Raw genomic sequence first — 18,396 nt, 5'->3', positions numbered from 1 at the left:
TTGTAAAGTAGACAGTCCGACGTACTTCATAGGAGGCATGGCGAGTTTTTTGAAGTTGTATTTTTTTTGTCATAATATTTCGGAAAATGAAAAAATTTTAAAAATTAGTTTCACTATTTTTTTTTGTACAGCGTCATCATATAACTGGCATGGCGATGATCAGGGACACTGATTGGTGACAGAATGAAAAAAAATATATATATATATATATATTTTTTATTATTTTTTATTACATTTTTTTCTTCTTTTTTTTTAAGATTTTTTTTTCATATTTCACTATGACCAGAGTAGTACAATGTTACCATAATGACATCGATTCATTCAGGGTTTTTTTTTTTTTTTTTTGTGCTTAGCTGTGATTTGGCCACAGCTAATCACATGACATGTGCATGTGATTAGCTGTGACCATTCACAGCTAGACACTAGTATACAATGGATGGCATGAATGAAGCCATCCATTGTATACAACTGTCATGTGACCTGCTGTGATTGGTCACAGCAGGTCACATGGTACCGGCAACGGGGCTGATACTCAGTTCTGTCATCGGCCGTGTCCGAGGTACACGGCCGGTGACAGATCGCGCCACTGCGTGGCTCTGCAGGAGCGCAATCTGCACATGTGCGGGAGGACGCCATATGGCGTCCACCCGGAACACTGATGACATTTGCCGGCCGCCATTCGGCCATAGGGCGGGCGGCAAATGGTTAACATTCATTTTCTCTCATTTTATCTATTTGGAAAGCCTTTCATGGTCCCAGTACATTGTTCTGGGAGCATGGTGACAAGCCTTATCTTCCCTTACACAGTGAGGGTGTTTTCTTATTAACACTTTACTTTTTAAATAAAAAAAAAAGTGATTTTTTTTTTTATTTATTAATTTTCGAAAAATAAAACCATCAAATAACTCTTACTAAATACCTTGGACTGTTTGCTTTCCAAAAAGGCGGTCATCTGGGGGGTATTCGCACTGTCCTGGTGTTTTGGGGCCTCAAGAAATGAGATAGGCCATCTAGTACATCGAGAATGATGGATTTTCATATATATATATATATATACAGTATGTGAATCAGCACTCAACCCTAAAGGTGAATTCTTCTCGTTTGCTCTTGTTTGGTCTGATAAACATAAATCATTGCAAAAGTTTTGTTTTTACTGTTTAACCGTCTCCCGCCCACCATATAGGTTCTCCACGAGGTGGTTCTCTCGTTCTGAGAGGACGTCATATGACGTCCTCCCATTCTTACCGTGCATGCGTGGCTCTGGGAGCGCGCAGCGCGGCGATCGCTGGTGCACTGTGTCCCTCGGACACAGCGGATCACCGATTCACGGAAAGAGCCGAAGATGTCAGCTCGGTCATGTGATCAGCTGTGTCCAATCACAGGTGATCGCATGTAAACTGGGAAATGCCGGTTACCGGCATTTCTCTCCTCACGAGCCGTCACGCTGACAGCCCCTGAGGAGAGGAGAGCTGGTAATCGGTTTTCCGCGGAGAGGACATGTACACTGATCATCAGGGCACTGATGATCAGTGTGCCTTGATGATCAGTGTAGCCCCAGCAGTACCACCTGTCCGTGTCCATCAGTGCTCATCCGTGTCACCTGCCATTGCTCACCAGTGCCACATCAATGCCACATATCAGTGCCCATCTGAGCTGCCTTTCAGTGTCACCCATCAGTGCCAGCCAGTGCCACCTAACAATGCCAGTCAGTGCCGTCTATCAGTGCCGCCTATCAGTGCCGCCTATCATTTCTGCCTTTCAGTGCCCATCAGTGAAGCCTGTCAATGCCCATCAGTGCCACCTACCAGTGCCTCCTCATCAGTGCCCATTAGTGCCACCTATAAGTGTCTATCACTGCCGCTTCATTAGCGCACATCAGTGAAGGAGAAAAATCACTTATTTACAAAATTTTATAACAAAAACTAAGAAAAAACTTTTTTTTTCTAAATTTTCAGTGGTTTTTTTGTTTGTTTAAGAAAAAATAAAAACCCAGAGGTGATTAAATACCACCAAAACAAATCTCTGTCTGTCACAAAAAAAATGATAAAAATTTCATATGGGTACAGTGTTGCATGACCGCGCAATTGTCATTCAAAGTGTGACAGCGCTGGAAGCTGGAAATTGGCCTGGGCAGGAAGGGGGTATAAGTTCCCTGTTTTTGTTACTGGTCTTGTCCTTTGTGTTTGTCATGTTGTTTGGTTTTGTTTGGGTTCCTTGATTTTATTTTCTTTCCTTGATCGTCATTTTGTGTTCTGGGGTGTTTGGCGTTTTTTGTTTTGTCGTGGCAGCCGGCAGGGGTCGCTGGGTCTTTGAAGGCGGTGCTGGAGTGACCATTTGGTGGATTATGGGTTGGGCCCATCGTAGGTATGGGTGTTCCTTCCCAATTATAAGGTCATGTTGGTAAGGTTGGAGTTCATTGGCTGTATCTGGGACTACGTAGCTGTAGTATTGTCCCCGAGGTGGTGTAGTAGTGGCTGGGGGCCTTTTCATTGGGTGTAGATACAGCCGAGTTATTGATGTGAGTAACAGTGCCTTCGAAGACCTTGGACCCGGTTGGGATCATGACTGTCAGTTATTATTTGATTGTACTGTATGAAGTGTTATGTAAGAGTTATGTTAATCCGTTGCTCATCCCTCCGGGTGGACGCCATATGGCGTCCTTTCCAGAGCGCGCATTGCACACGCCTACAGTGCCGCGCTGCGGCACGATCTGTCACTGGCTATGTACGTCGGACACGGCCGATGACAGATCTGTGTACCGTCCCCGTTGCCAGTACCATGTGACCTGCTGTGACCAATCACAGCAGGTCACGACAGTTGTATACAATGGATGGCTTCCTTTCATGCCATCCATTGTATACAAGTGTGTCTAGCTGTGAATGGTCACAGCGATCACATGCACAAGCTGGGCCAATCACAGCCCAGCTGTGTCATGTGATTAGCCGTGGCCAAATCACACAAAAAAAAACAAAAAAACAGAATAAATCAATTTCATTCAGGTAAATGCTTGCTTATAGCAAAGTAATTCTTTGCTATAAGCAAATTGTGTAAAATAAAAAATACTGATCACTCCCCCAAAGTAGCACAATGTTACTATGGTAACATTATACTACTTTGGTCATAGTGAAATATGAAAAAATAATCTTAAAAAAAAGAAAAAAATGTAATAAAAAATTAAAAATAATAAAAACAAATTATCAATTTTTTTTTCGTACTGTCACCAGTCAGTGTCCCTGATCACCGCCATGCCAGTTATACGATGACGCTGTACTGCACTGGTGACAGTATGTAAAAAAAAAATTGTGAAAATCATTTTTTTAATTTCTTCATTTCCGAAAAATTATGACAAAAAAATTACAATTTCATAAAACTCGCCATGCCTGTTATGAAATACATCGGACGGTCTACTTTGCAATAAGGGGTCATTTGGGGGATATCTGTACTGTCCTGACATTCTTGGACCTCAAAAAATGAGATTGGCTTTCAGTACTTCAGGATTGATCAATTTTCAGATATATCCCATAGTTTGTGAACTCTATAACTTTCCTACAGACTAAATAATAAATACTAATTTGGGTTATTTTCACCAAAGACATGTAGCAGAATACATCTTGGCCTAAATTTATGAAAAACAATTATTTATTTGCAAACTTTTATAACAGAAACAAAGAAAACGTGTTTTTTTTTTTTCCAAAATTTTCTGTCTTTTTTTGTTAATTTAGCAAACAATAAAAACCCCAGTGGTGATGAAATACCACCAAAAGAAAGCTCTAGTTGTGTGAAAAAAATGATAAAATTTTAGTTTGGGTACAGTGTTGTATGAGCGCGCAATTGTCATTCAAAGTGCACTATAGCTACTTGACATTGGGCAGGTGACAGTTGGCAGTTTTTGAAAACAAGGGTCAGTTTGACCGGGCCTATACCAGGTAACAACCGCAGCACAGTGGTTAGCGTGCCAGTCTAAAGAGTGCATGGTCATAGGTTCGAGGCTCTGCACTGGACATGAGATAAACGGTTGTTACTTTTGGTTTTTTTTGGGCTTTGTTTTTATTTTTTTAACCAATTCAATAACGGGCACTTTTACACCTTCCTGCCCAGGCCAGTTTTCAGGTTTCAGCGCTTTCACACCTTGAATGACAATTGCGCGCTCATACAACATTGTACCCAAACTAAAATTTTATCATTTTCTTTACACAACTAGAGCTTTCTTTTGGTGGTATTTAATCACCGCTGGGGTTTTTATTTTTTGCTAAATGAACAAAAAAAAAACCAACAATTTTGAAAAAAACACATTTTTCTTTGTTTCTGTTATAAAAGTTTGCAAATAAATAATTGTTCTTCATAAATTTTGGCCGAGATGTATTCTGCTACATGTCTTTGGTGAAAATAACCCAAATTAGGATGTATTTTTTAGTTCGTAGGAAAGTTATAGAGTTCACAAACTATGGTATAGATCTGAATATTGATCAATCCTGAAGTACTGGCGGCCAATCTAATTTCTTGAGGTCCAAGAATGTCAGAACAGTACAGATATCCCCCAAATTACCCCTTTTTGTAAAGTAGACAGTCCGACGTACTTCATAGGAGGCATGGCGAGTTTTTTGAAGTTGTATTTTTTTTGTCATAATATTTCGGAAAATGAAAAAATTTTAAAAATTAGTTTCACTATTTTTTTTTGTACAGCGTCATCATATAACTGGCATGGCGATGATCAGGGACACTGATTGGTGACAGAATGAAAAAAAAATATATATATATATATTTTTTTTATTATTTTTTATTACATTTTTTTCTTCTTTTTTTTTAAGATTTTTTTTTCATATTTCACTATGACCAGAGTAGTACAATGTTACCATAATGACATCGATTCATTCAGGGTTTTTTTTTTTTTTTTTGTGCTTAGCTGTGATTTGGCCACAGCTAATCACATGACATGTGCATGTGATTAGCTGTGACCATTCACAGCTAGACACTAGTATACAATGGATGGCATGAATGAAGCCATCCATTGTATACAACTGTCATGTGACCTGCTGTGATTGGTCACAGCAGGTCACATGGTACCGGCAACGGGGCTGATACTCAGTTCTGTCATCGGCCGTGTCCGAGGTACACGGCCGGTGACAGATCGCGCCACTGCGTGGCTCTGCAGGAGCGCAATCTGCACATGTGCGGGAGGACGCCATATGGCGTCCACCCGGAACACTGATGACATTTGCCGGCCGCCATTCGGCCATAGGGCGGGCGGCAAATGGTTAACATTCATTTTCTCTCATTTTATCTATTTGGAAAGCCTTTCATGGTCCCAGTACATTGTTCTGGGAGCATGGTGACAAGCCTTATCTTCCCTTACACAGTGAGGGTGTTTTCTTATTAACACTTTACTTTTTAAATAAAAAAAAAAGTGATTTTTTTTTTTATTTATTAATTTTCGAAAAATAAAACCATCAAATAACTCTTACTAAATACCTTGGACTGTTTGCTTTCCAAAAAGGCGGTCATCTGGGGGGTATTCGCACTGTCCTGGTGTTTTGGGGCCTCAAGAAATGAGATAGGCCATCTAGTACATCGAGAATGATGGATTTTCATATATATATATATACAGTATGTGAATCAGCACTCAACCCTAAAGGTGAATTCTTCTCGTTTGCTCTTGTTTGGTCTGATAAACATAAATCATTGCAAAAGTTTTGTTTTTACTGTTTAACCGTCTCCCGCCCACCATATAGGTTCTCCACGAGGTGGTTCTCTCGTTCTGAGAGGACGTCATATGACGTCCTCCCATTCTTACCGTGCATGCGTGGCTCTGGGAGCGCGCAGCGCGGCGATCGCTGGTGCACTGTGTCCCTCGGACACAGCGGATCACCGATTCACGGAAAGAGCCGAAGATGTCAGCTCGGTCATGTGATCAGCTGTGTCCAATCACAGGTGATCGCATGTAAACTGGGAAATGCCGGTTACCGGCATTTCTCTCCTCACGAGCCATCACGCTGACAGCCCGTGAGGAGAGGAGAGCTGGTAATCGGTTTTCCGCGGAGAGGACATGTACACTGATCATCAGGGCACTGATGATCAGTGTGCCTTGATGATCAGTGTAGCCCCAGCAGTACCACCTGTCAGTGTCCATCAGTGCTCATCCGTGTCACCTGCCATTGCTCACCAGTGCCACATCAATGCCACATATCAGTGCCCATCTGAGCTGCCTTTCAGTCTCACCCATCAGTGCCAGCCAGTGCCACCTATCAATGCCAGTCAGTGCCGTCTATCAGTGCCGCCTATCAGTGCCGCCTATCATTTCTGCCTTTCAGTGCCCATCAGTGAAGCCTGTCAATGCCCATCAGTGCCACCTACCAGTGCCTCCTCATCAGTGCCCATTAGTGCCACCTATAAGTGTCTATCACTGCCGCTTCATTAGCGCACATCAGTGAAGGAGAAAAATCACTTATTTACAAAATTTTATAACAAAAACTAAGAAAAAACTTTTTTTTTCTAAATTTTCAGTGGTTTTTTGTTTGTTTAAGAAAAAATAAAAACCCAGAGGTGATTAAATACCACCAAAACAAATCTCTGTCTGTCACAAAAAAAATGATAAAAATTTCATATGGGTACAGTGTTGCATGACCGCGCAATTGTCATTCAAAGTGTGACAGCGCTGGAAGCTGGAAATTGGCCTGGGCAGGAAGGGGGTATAAGTGCCCTGTTTTTGTTACTGGTCTTGTCCTTTGTGTTTGTCATGTTGTTTGGTTTTGTTTGGGTTCCTTGATTTTATTTTCTTTCCTTGATCGTCATTTTGTGTTCTGGGGTGTTTGGCGTTTTTTGTTTTGTCGTGGCAGCCGGCAGGGGTCGCTGGGTCTTTGAAGGCGGTGCTGGAGTGACCATTTGGTGGATTATGGGTTGGGCCCATCGTAGGTATGGGTGTTCCTTCCCAATTATAAGGTCATGTTGGTAAGGTTGGAGTTCATTGGCTGTATCTGGGACTACGTAGCTGTAGTATTGTCCCCGAGGTGGTGTAGTAGTGGCTGGGGGCCTTTTCATTGGGTGTAGATACAGCCGAGTTATTGATGTGAGTAACAGTGCCTTCGAAGACCTTGGACCCGGTTGGGATCATGACTGTCAGTTATTATTTGATTGTACTGTATGAAGTGTTATGTAAGAGTTATGTTAATCCGTTGCTCATCCCTCCGGGTGGACGCCATATGGCGTCCTTTCCAGAGCGCGCATTGCACACGCCTACAGGGCCGCGCTGCGGCACGATCTGTCACTGGCCATGTACGTCGGACACGGCCGATGACAGATCTGTGTACCGTCCCCGTTGCCAGTACCATGTGACCTGCTGTGACCAATCACAGCAGGTCACGACAGTTGTATACAATGGATGGCTTCCTTTCATGCCATCCATTGTATACAAGTGTGTCTAGCTGTGAATGGTCACAGCGATCACATGCACAAGCTGGGCCAATCACAGCCCAGCTGTGTCATGTGATTAGCCGTGGCCAAATCACACAAAAAAAAACAAAAAAACAGAATAAATCAATTTCATTCAGGAAAATGCTTGCTTATAGCAAAGTAATTCTTTGCTATAAGCAAATTGTGTAAAATAAAAAATACTGATCACTCCCCCAAAGTAGCACAATGTTACTATGGTAACATTATACTACTTTGGTCATAGTGAAATATGAAAAAATAATCTTAAAAAAAAGAAAAAAATGTAATAAAAAATTAAAAATAATAAAAAAAAATTATCAATTTTTTTTTTTTCGTACTGTCACCAGTCAGTGTCCCTGATCACCGCCATGCCAGTTATACGATGACGCTGTACTGCACTGGTGACAGTATGTAAAAAAAAAAATAGTGAAAATCATTTTGTTAATTTCTTCATTTCCGAAAAATTATGACAAAAAAATTACAATTTCATAAAACTCGCCATGCCTGTTATGAAATACATCGGACGGTCTACTTTGCAATAAGGGGTCATTTGGGGGATATCTGTACTGTCCTGACATTCTTGGACCTCAAAAAATGAGATTGGCTTTCAGTACTTCAGGATTGATCAATTTTCAGATATATCCCATAGTTTGTGAACTCTATAACTTTCCTACAGACTAAATAATAAATACTAATTTGGGTTATTTTCACCAAAGACATGTAGCAGAATACATCTTGGCCTAAATTTATGAAAAACAATTATTTATTTGCAAACTTTTATAACAGAAACAAAGAAAACGTGTTTTTTTTTTCTCCAAAATTTTCTGTCTTTTTTTGTTAATTTAGCAAACAATAAAAACCCCAGTGGTGATGAAATACCACCAAAAGAAAGCTCTAGTTGTGTGAAAAAAATGATAAAATTTTAGTTTGGGTACAGTGTTGTATGAGCGCGCAATTGTCATTCAAAGTGCACTATAGCTACTTGACATTGGGCAGGTGACAGTTGGCAGTTTTTGAAAACAAGGGTCAGTTTGACCGGGCCTATACCAGGTAACAACCGCAGCACAGTGGTTAGCGTGCCAGTCTAAAGAGTGCATGGTCATAGGTTCGAGGCTCTGCACTGGACATGAGATAAACGGTTGTTACTTTTGGTTTTTTTTGGGCTTTGTTTTTATTTTTTTAACCAATTCAATAACGGGCACTTTTACACCTTCCTGCCCAGGCCAGTTTTCAGGTTTCAGCGCTTTCACACCTTGAATGACAATTGCGCGCTCATACAACATTGTACCCAAACTAAAATTTTATCATTTTCTTTACACAACTAGAGCTTTCTTTTGGTGGTATTTAATCACCGCTGGGGTTTTTATTTTTTGCTAAATGAACAAAAAAAAAACCAACAATTTTGAAAAAAACACATTTTTCTTTGTTTCTGTTATAAAAGTTTGCAAATAAATAATTGTTCTTCATAAATTTTGGCCGAGATGTATTCTGCTACATGTCTTTGGTGAAAATAACCCAAATTAGGATGTATTTTTTAGTTCGTAGGAAAGTTATAGAGTTCACAAACTATGGTATAGATCTGAATATTGATCAATCCTGAAGTACTGGCGGCCAATCTAATTTCTTGAGGTCCAAGAATGTCAGAACAGTACAGATATCCCCCAAATTACCCCTTTTTGTAAAGTAGACAGTCCGACGTACTTCATAGGAGGCATGGCGAGTTTTTTGAAGTTGTATTTTTTTTGTCATAATATTTCGGAAAATGAAAAAATTTTAAAAATTAGTTTCACTATTTTTTTTTGTACAGCGTCATCATATAACTGGCATGGCGATGATCAGGGACACTGATTGGTGACAGAATGAAAAAAAATATATATATATATATATTTTTTTTATTATTTTTTATTACATTTTTTTCTTCTTTTTTTTTAAGATTTTTTTTTCATATTTCACTATGACCAGAGTAGTACAATGTTACCATAATGACATCGATTCATTCAGGGTTTTTTTTTTTTTTTTTTGTGCTTAGCTGTGATTTGGCCACAGCTAATCACATGACATGTGCATGTGATTAGCTGTGACCATTCACAGCTAGACACTAGTATACAATGGATGGCATGAATGAAGCCATCCATTGTATACAACTGTCATGTGACCTGCTGTGATTGGTCACAGCAGGTCACATGGTACCGGCAACGGGGCTGATACTCAGTTCTGTCATCGGCCGTGTCCGAGGTACACGGCCGGTGACAGATCGCGCCACTGCGTGGCTCTGCAGGAGCGCAATCTGCACATGTGCGGGAGGACGCCATATGGCGTCCACCCGGAACACTGATGACATTTGCCGGCCGCCATTCGGCCATAGGGCGGGCGGCAAATGGTTAACATTCATTTTCTCTCATTTTATCTATTTGGAAAGCCTTTCATGGTCCCAGTACATTGTTCTGGGAGCATGGTGACAAGCCTTATCTTCCCTTACACAGTGAGGGTGTTTTCTTATTAACACTTTACTTTTTAAATAAAAAAAAAAGTGATTTTTTTTTTTATTTATTAATTTTCGAAAAATAAAACCATCAAATAACTCTTACTAAATACCTTGGACTGTTTGCTTTCCAAAAAGGCGGTCATCTGGGGGGTATTCGCACTGTCCTGGTGTTTTGGGGCCTCAAGAAATGAGATAGGCCATCTAGTACATCGAGAATGATGGATTTTCATATATATATATATATATACAGTATGTGAATCAGCACTCAACCCTAAAGGTGAATTCTTCTCGTTTGCTCTTGTTTGGTCTGATAAACATAAATCATTGCAAAAGTTTTGTTTTTACTGTTTAACCGTCTCCCGCCCACCATATAGGTTCTCCACGAGGTGGTTCTCTCGTTCTGAGAGGACGTCATATGACGTCCTCCCATTCTTACCGTGCATGCGTGGCTCTGGGAGCGCGCAGCGCGGCGATCGCTGGTGCACTGTGTCCCTCGGACACAGCGGATCACCGATTCACGGAAAGAGCCGAAGATGTCAGCTCGGTCATGTGATCAGCTGTGTCCAATCACAGGTGATCGCATGTAAACTGGGAAATGCCGGTTACCGGCATTTCTCTCCTCACGAGCCGTCACGCTGACAGCCCCTGAGGAGAGGAGAGCTGGTAATCGGTTTTCCGCGGAGAGGACATGTACACTGATCATCAGGGCACTGATGATCAGTGTGCCTTGATGATCAGTGTAGCCCCAGCAGTACCACCTGTCCGTGTCCATCAGTGCTCATCCGTGTCACCTGCCATTGCTCACCAGTGCCACATCAATGCCACATATCAGTGCCCATCTGAGCTGCCTTTCAGTGTCACCCATCAGTGCCAGCCAGTGCCACCTAACAATGCCAGTCAGTGCCGTCTATCAGTGCCGCCTATCAGTGCCGCCTATCATTTCTGCCTTTCAGTGCCCATCAGTGAAGCCTGTCAATGCCCATCAGTGCCACCTACCAGTGCCTCCTCATCAGTGCCCATTAGTGCCACCTATAAGTGTCTATCACTGCCGCTTCATTAGCGCACATCAGTGAAGGAGAAAAATCACTTATTTACAAAATTTTATAACAAAAACTAAGAAAAAACTTTTTTTTTCTAAATTTTCAGTGGTTTTTTTGTTTGTTTAAGAAAAAATAAAAACCCAGAGGTGATTAAATACCACCAAAACAAATCTCTGTCTGTCACAAAAAAAATGATAAAAATTTCATATGGGTACAGTGTTGCATGACCGCGCAATTGTCATTCAAAGTGTGACAGCGCTGGAAGCTGGAAATTGGCCTGGGCAGGAAGGGGGTATAAGTTCCCTGTTTTTGTTACTGGTCTTGTCCTTTGTGTTTGTCATGTTGTTTGGTTTTGTTTGGGTTCCTTGATTTTATTTTCTTTTCTTGATCGTCATTTTGTGTTCTGGGGTGTTTGGCGTTTTTTGTTTTGTCGTGGCAGCCGGCAGGGGTCGCTGGGTCTTTGAAGGCGGTGCTGGAGTGACCATTTGGTGGATTATGGGTTGGGCCCATCGTAGGTATGGGTGTTCCTTCCCAATTATAAGGTCATGTTGGTAAGGTTGGAGTTCATTGGCTGTATCTGGGACTACGTAGCTGTAGTATTGTCCCCGAGGTGGTGTAGTAGTGGCTGGGGGCCTTTTCATTGGGTGTAGATACAGCCGAGTTATTGATGTGAGTAACAGTGCCTTCGAAGACCTTGGACCCGGTTGGGATCATGACTGTCAGTTATTATTTGATTGTACTGTATGAAGTGTTATGTAAGAGTTATGTTAATCCGTTGCTCATCCCTCCGGGTGGACGCCATATGGCGTCCTTTCCAGAGCGCGCATTGCACACGCCTACAGGGCCGCGCTGCGGCACGATCTGTCACTGGCTATGTACGTCGGACACGGCCGATGACAGATCTGTGTACCGTCCCCGTTGCCAGTACCATGTGACCTGCTGTGACCAATCACAGCAGGTCACGACAGTTGTATACAATGGATGGCTTCCTTTCATGCCATCCATTGTATACAAGTGTGTCTAGCTGTGAATGGTCACAGCGATCACATGCACAAGCTGGGCCAATCACAGCCCAGCTGTGTCATGTGATTAGCCGTGGCCAAATCACACAAAAAAAAACAAAAAAACAGAATAAATCAATTTCATTCAGGTAAATGCTTGCTTATAGCAAAGTAATTCTTTGCTATAAGCAAATTGTGTAAAATAAAAAATACTGATCACTCCCCCAAAGTAGCACAATGTTACTATGGTAACATTATACTACTTTGGTCATAGTGAAATATGAAAAAATAATCTTAAAAAAAAGAAAAAAATGTAATAAAAAATTAAAAATAATAAAAAAAAATTATCAATTTTTTTTTCGTACTGTCACCAGTCAGTGTCCCTGATCACCGCCATGCCAGTTATACGATGACGCTGTACTGCACTGGTGACAGTATGTAAAAAAAAAAATAGTGAAAATCATTTTGTTAATTTCTTCATTTCCGAAAAATTATGACAAAAAAATTACAATTTCATAAAACTCGCCATGCCTGTTATGAAATACATCGGACGGTCTACTTTGCAATAAGGGGTCATTTGGGGGATATCTGTACTGTCCTGACATTCTTGGACCTCAAAAAATTAGATTGGCTTTCAGTACTTCAGGATTGATCAATTTTCAGATATATCCCATAGTTTGTGAACTCTATAACTTTCCTACAGACTAAATAATAAATACTAATTTGGGTTATTTTCACCAAAGACATGTAGCAGAATACATCTTGGCCTAAATTTATGAAAAACAATTATTTATTTGCAAACTTTTATAACAGAAACAAAGAAAACGTGTTTTTTTTTTCTCCAAAATTTTCTGTCTTTTTTTGTTAATTTAGCAAACAATAAAAACCCCAGTGGTGATGAAATACCACCAAAAGAAAGCTCTAGTTGTGTGAAAAAAATGATAAAATTTTAGTTTGGGTACAGTGTTGTATGAGCGCGCAATTGTCATTCAAAGTGCACTATAGCTACTTGACATTGGGCAGGTGACAGTTGGCAGTTTTTGAAAACAAGGGTCAGTTTGACCGGGCCTATACCAGGTAACAACCGCAGCACAGTGGTTAGCGTGCCAGTCTAAAGAGTGCATGGTCATAGGTTCGAGGCTCTGCACTGGACATGAGATAAACGGTTGTTACTTTTGGTTTTTTTTGGGCTTTGTTTTTATTTTTTTAACCAATTCAATAACGGGCACTTTTACACCTTCCTGCCCAGGCCAGTTTTCAGGTTTCAGCGCTTTCACACCTTGAATGACAATTGCGCGCTCATACAACATTGTACCCAAACTAAAATTTTATCATTTTCTTTACACAACTAGAGCTTTCTTTTGGTGGTATTTAATCACCGCTGGGGTTTTTATTTTTTGCTAAATGAACAAAAAAAAAACCAACAATTTTGAAAAAAACACATTTTTCTTTGTTTCTGTTATAAAAGTTTGCAAATAAATAATTGTTCTTCATAAATTTTGGCCGAGATGTATTCTGCTACATGTCTTTGGTGAAAATAACCCAAATTAGGATGTATTTTTTAGTTCGTAGGAAAGTTATAGAGTTCACAAACTATGGTATAGATCTGAATATTGATCAATCCTGAAGTACTGGCGGCCAATCTAATTTCTTGAGGTCCAAGAATGTCAGAACAGTACAGATATCCCCCAAATTACCCCTTTTTGTAAAGTAGACAGTCCGACGTACTTCATAGGAGGCATGGCGAGTTTTTTGAAGTTGTATTTTTTTTGTCATAATATTTCGGAAAATGAAAAAATTTTAAAAATTAGTTTCACTATTTTTTTTTGTACAGCGTCATCATATAACTGGCATGGCGATGATCAGGGACACTGATTGGTGACAGAATGAAAAAAAATATATATATATATATATATTTTTTATTATTTTTTATTACATTTTTTTCTTCTTTTTTTTTAAGATTTTTTTTTCATATTTCACTATGACCAGAGTAGTACAATGTTACCATAATGACATCGATTCATTCAGGGTTTTTTTTTTTTTTTTTTGTGCTTAGCTGTGATTTGGCCACAGCTAATCACATGACATGTGCATGTGATTAGCTGTGACCATTCACAGCTAGACACTAGTATACAATGGATGGCATGAATGAAGCCATCCATTGTATACAACTGTCATGTGACCTGCTGTGATTGGTCACAGCAGGTCACATGGTACCGGCAACGGGGCTGATACTCAGTTCTGTCATCGGCCGTGTCCGAGGTACACGGCCGGTGACAGATCGCGCCACTGCGTGGCTCTGCAGGAGCGCAATCTGCACATGTGCGGGAGGACGCCATATGGCGTCCACCCGGAACACTGATGACATTTGCCGGCCGCCATTCGGCCATAGGGCGGGCGGCAAATGGTTAACATTCATTTTCTCTCATTTTATCTATTTGGAAAGCCTTTCACGGTCCCAGTACATTGTTCTGGGAGCATGGTGACAAGCCTTATCTTCCCTTACACAGTGAGGGTGTTTTCTTATTAACACTTTACTTTTTAAATAAAAAAAAAAGTGATTTTTTTTTTTATTTATTAATTTTCGAAAAATAAAACCATCAAATAACTCTTACTAAATACCTTGGACTGTTTGCTTTCCAAAAAGGCGGTCATCTGGGGGGTATTCGCACTGTCCTGGTGTTTTGGGGCCTCAAGAAATGAGATAGGCCATCTAGTACATCGAGAATGATGGATTTTCATATATATATATATATATACAGTATGTGAATCAGCACTCAACCCTAAAGGTGAATTCTTCTCGTTTGCTCTTGTTTGGTCTGATAAACATAAATCATTGCAAAAGTTTTGTTTTTACTGTTTAACTGTCTCCCGCCCACCATATAGGTTCTCCACGAGGTGGTTCTCTCGTTCTGAGAGGACGTCATATGACGTCCTCCCATTCTTACCGTGCATGCGTGGCTCTGGGAGCGCGCAGCGCGGCGATCGCTGGTGCACTGTGTCCCTCGGACACAGCGGATCACCGATTCACGGAAAGAGCCGAAGATGTCAGCTCGGTCATGTGATCAGCTGTGTCCAATCACAGGTGATCGCATGTAAACTGGGAAATGCCGGTTACCGGCATTTCTCTCCTCACGAGCCGTCACGCTGACAGCCCCTGAGGAGAGGAGAGCTGGTAATCGGTTTTCCGCGGAGAGGACATGTACACTGATCATCAGGGCACTGATGATCAGTGTGCCTTGATGATCAGTGTAGCCCCAGCAGTACCACCTGTCCGTGTCCATCAGTGCTCATCCGTGTCACCTGCCATTGCTCACCAGTGCCACATCAATGCCACATATCAGTGCCCATCTGAGCTGCCTTTCAGTGTCACCCATCAGTGCCAGCCAGTGCCACCTATCAATGCCAGTCAGTGCCGCCTATCAGTGCCGCCTATCAGTGCCGCCTATCATTTCTGCCTTTCAGTGCCCATCAGTGAAGCCTGTCAATGCCCATCAGTGCCACCTACCAGTGCCTCCTCATCAGTGCCCATTAGTGCCACCTATAAGTGTCTATCACTGCCGCTTCATTAGCGCACATCAGTGAAGGAGAAAAATCACTTATTTACAAAATTTTATAACAAAAACTAAGAAAAAACTTTTTTTTTCTAAATTTTCAGTGGTTTTTTGTTTGTTTAAGAAAAAATAAAAACCCAGAGGTGATTAAATACCACCAAAACAAATCTCTGTCTGTCACAAAAAAAATGATAAAAATTTCATATGGGTACAGTGTTGCATGACCGCGCAATTGTCATTCAAAGTGTGACAGCGCTGGAAGCTGGAAATTGGCCTGGGCAGGAAGGGGGTATAAGTGCCCTGTTTTTGTTACTGGTCTTGTCCTTTGTGTTTGTCATGTTGTTTGGTTTTGTTTGGGTTCCTTGATTTTATTTTCTTTCCTTGATCGTCATTTTGTGTTCTGGGGTGTTTGGCGTTTTTTGTTTTGTCGTGGCAGCCGGCAGGGGTCGCTGGGTCTTTGAAGGCGGTGCTGGAGTGACCATTTGGTGGATTATGGGTTGGGCCCATCGTAGGTATGGGTGTTCCTTCCCAATTATAAGGTCATGTTGGTAAGGTTGGAGTTCATTGGCTGTATCTGGGACTACGTAGCTGTAGTATTGTCCCCGAGGTGGTGTAGTAGTGGCTGGGGGCCTTTTCATTGGGTGTAGATACAGCCGAGTTATTGATGTGAGTAACAGTGCCTTCGAAGACCTTGAACCCGGTTGGGATCATGACTGTCAGTTATTATTTGATTGTACTGTATGAAGTGTTATGTAAGAGTTATGTTAATCCGTTGCTCATCCCTCCGGGTGGACGCCATATGGCGTCCTTTCCAGAGCGCGCATTGCACACGCCTACAGGGCCGCGCTGCGGCACGATCTGTCACTGGCCATGTACGTCGGACACGGCCGATGACAGATCTGTGTACCGTCCCCGTTGCCAGTACCATGTGACCTGCTGTGACCAATCACAGCAGGTCACGACAGTTGTATACAATGGATGGCTTCCTTTCATGCCATCCATTGTATACAAGTGTGTCTAGCTGTGAATGGTCACAGCGATCACATGCACAAGCTGGGCCAATCACAGCCCAGCTGTGTCATGTGATTAGCCGTGGCCAAATCACACAAAAAAAAACAAAAAAACAGAATAAATCAATTTCATTCAGGTAAATGCTTGCTTATAGCAAAGTAATTCTTTGCTATAAGCAAATTGTGTAAAATAAAAAATACTGATCACTCCCCCAAAGTAGCACAATGTTACTATGGTAACATTATACTACTTTGGTCATAGTGAAATATGAAAAAATAATCTTAAAAAAAAGAAAAAAATGTAATAAAAAATTAAAAATAATAAAAACAAATTATCAATTTTTTTTTCGTACTGTCACCAGTCAGTGTCCCTGATCACCGCCATGCCAGTTATACGATGACGCTGTACTGCACTGGTGACAGTATGTAAAAAAAAAATTGTGAAAATCATTTTTTTAATTTCTTCATTTCCGAAAAATTATGACAAAAAAATTACAATTTCATAAAACTCGCCATGCCTGTTATGAAATACATCGGACGGTCTACTTTGCAATAAGGGGTCATTTGGGGGATATCTGTACTGTCCTGACATTCTTGGACCTCAAAAAATGAGATTGGCTTTCAGTACTTCAGGATTGATCAATTTTCAGATATATCCCATAGTTTGTGAACTCTATAACTTTCCTACAGACTAAATAATAAATACTAATTTGGGTTATTTTCACCAAAGACATGTAGCAGAATACATCTTGGCCTAAATTTATGAAAAACAATTATTTATTTGCAAACTTTTATAACAGAAACAAAGAAAACGTGTTTTTTTTTTCTCCAAAATTTTCTGTCTTTTTTTGTTAATTTAGCAAACAATAAAAACCCCAGTGGTGATGAAATACCACCAAAAGAAAGCTCTAGTTGTGTGAAAAAAATGATAAAATTTTAGTTTGGGTACAGTGTTGTATGAGCGCGCAATTGTCATTCAAAGTGCACTATAGCTACTTGACATTGGGCAGGTGACAGTTGGCAGTTTTTGAAAACAAGGGTCAGTTTGACCGGGCCTATACCAGGTAACAACCGCAGCACAGTGGTTAGCGTGCCAGTCTAAAGAGTGCATGGTCATAGGTTCGAGGCTCTGCACTGGACATGAGATAAACGGTTGTTACTTTTGGTTTTTTTTGGGCTTTGTTTTTATTTTTTTAACCAATTCAATAACGGGCACTTTTACACCTTCCTGCCCAGGCCAGTTTTCAGGTTTCAGCGCTTTCACACCTTGAATGACAATTGCGCGCTCATACAACATTGTACCCAAACTAAAATTTTATCATTTTCTTTACACAACTAGAGCTTTCTTTTGGTGGTATTTAATCACCGCTGGGGTTTTTATTTTTTGCTAAATGAACAAAAAAAAAACCAACAATTTTGAAAAAAACACATTTTTCTTTGTTTCTGTTATAAAAGTTTGCAAATAAATAATTGTTCTTCATAAATTTTGGCCGAGATGTATTCTGCTACATGTCTTTGGTGAAAATAACCCAAATTAGGATGTATTTTTTAGTTCGTAGGAAAGTTATAGAGTTCACAAACTATGGTATAGATCTGAATATTGATCAATCCTGAAGTACTGGCGGCCAATCTAATTTCTTGAGGTCCAAGAATGTCAGAACAGTACAGATATCCCCCAAATTACCCCTTTTTGTAAAGTAGACAGTCCGACGTACTTCATAGGAGGCATGGCGAGTTTTTTGAAGTTGTATTTTTTTTGTCATAATATTTCGGAAAATGAAAAAATTTTAAAAATTAGTTTCACTATTTTTTTTTGTACAGCGTCATCATATAACTGGCATGGCGATGATCAGGGACACTGATTGGTGACAGAATGAAAAA

Source organism: Staurois parvus, unplaced genomic scaffold, assembly GCF_062004578.1.
Source record: "Staurois parvus isolate SC_StPar_1 unplaced genomic scaffold, SC_StPar_1.0 ptg000583l, whole genome shotgun sequence".
Classification (NCBI taxonomy): domain Eukaryota; kingdom Metazoa; phylum Chordata; class Amphibia; order Anura; family Ranidae; genus Staurois; species Staurois parvus.
Note: the sequence above shows the minus strand (reverse complement) of the source record.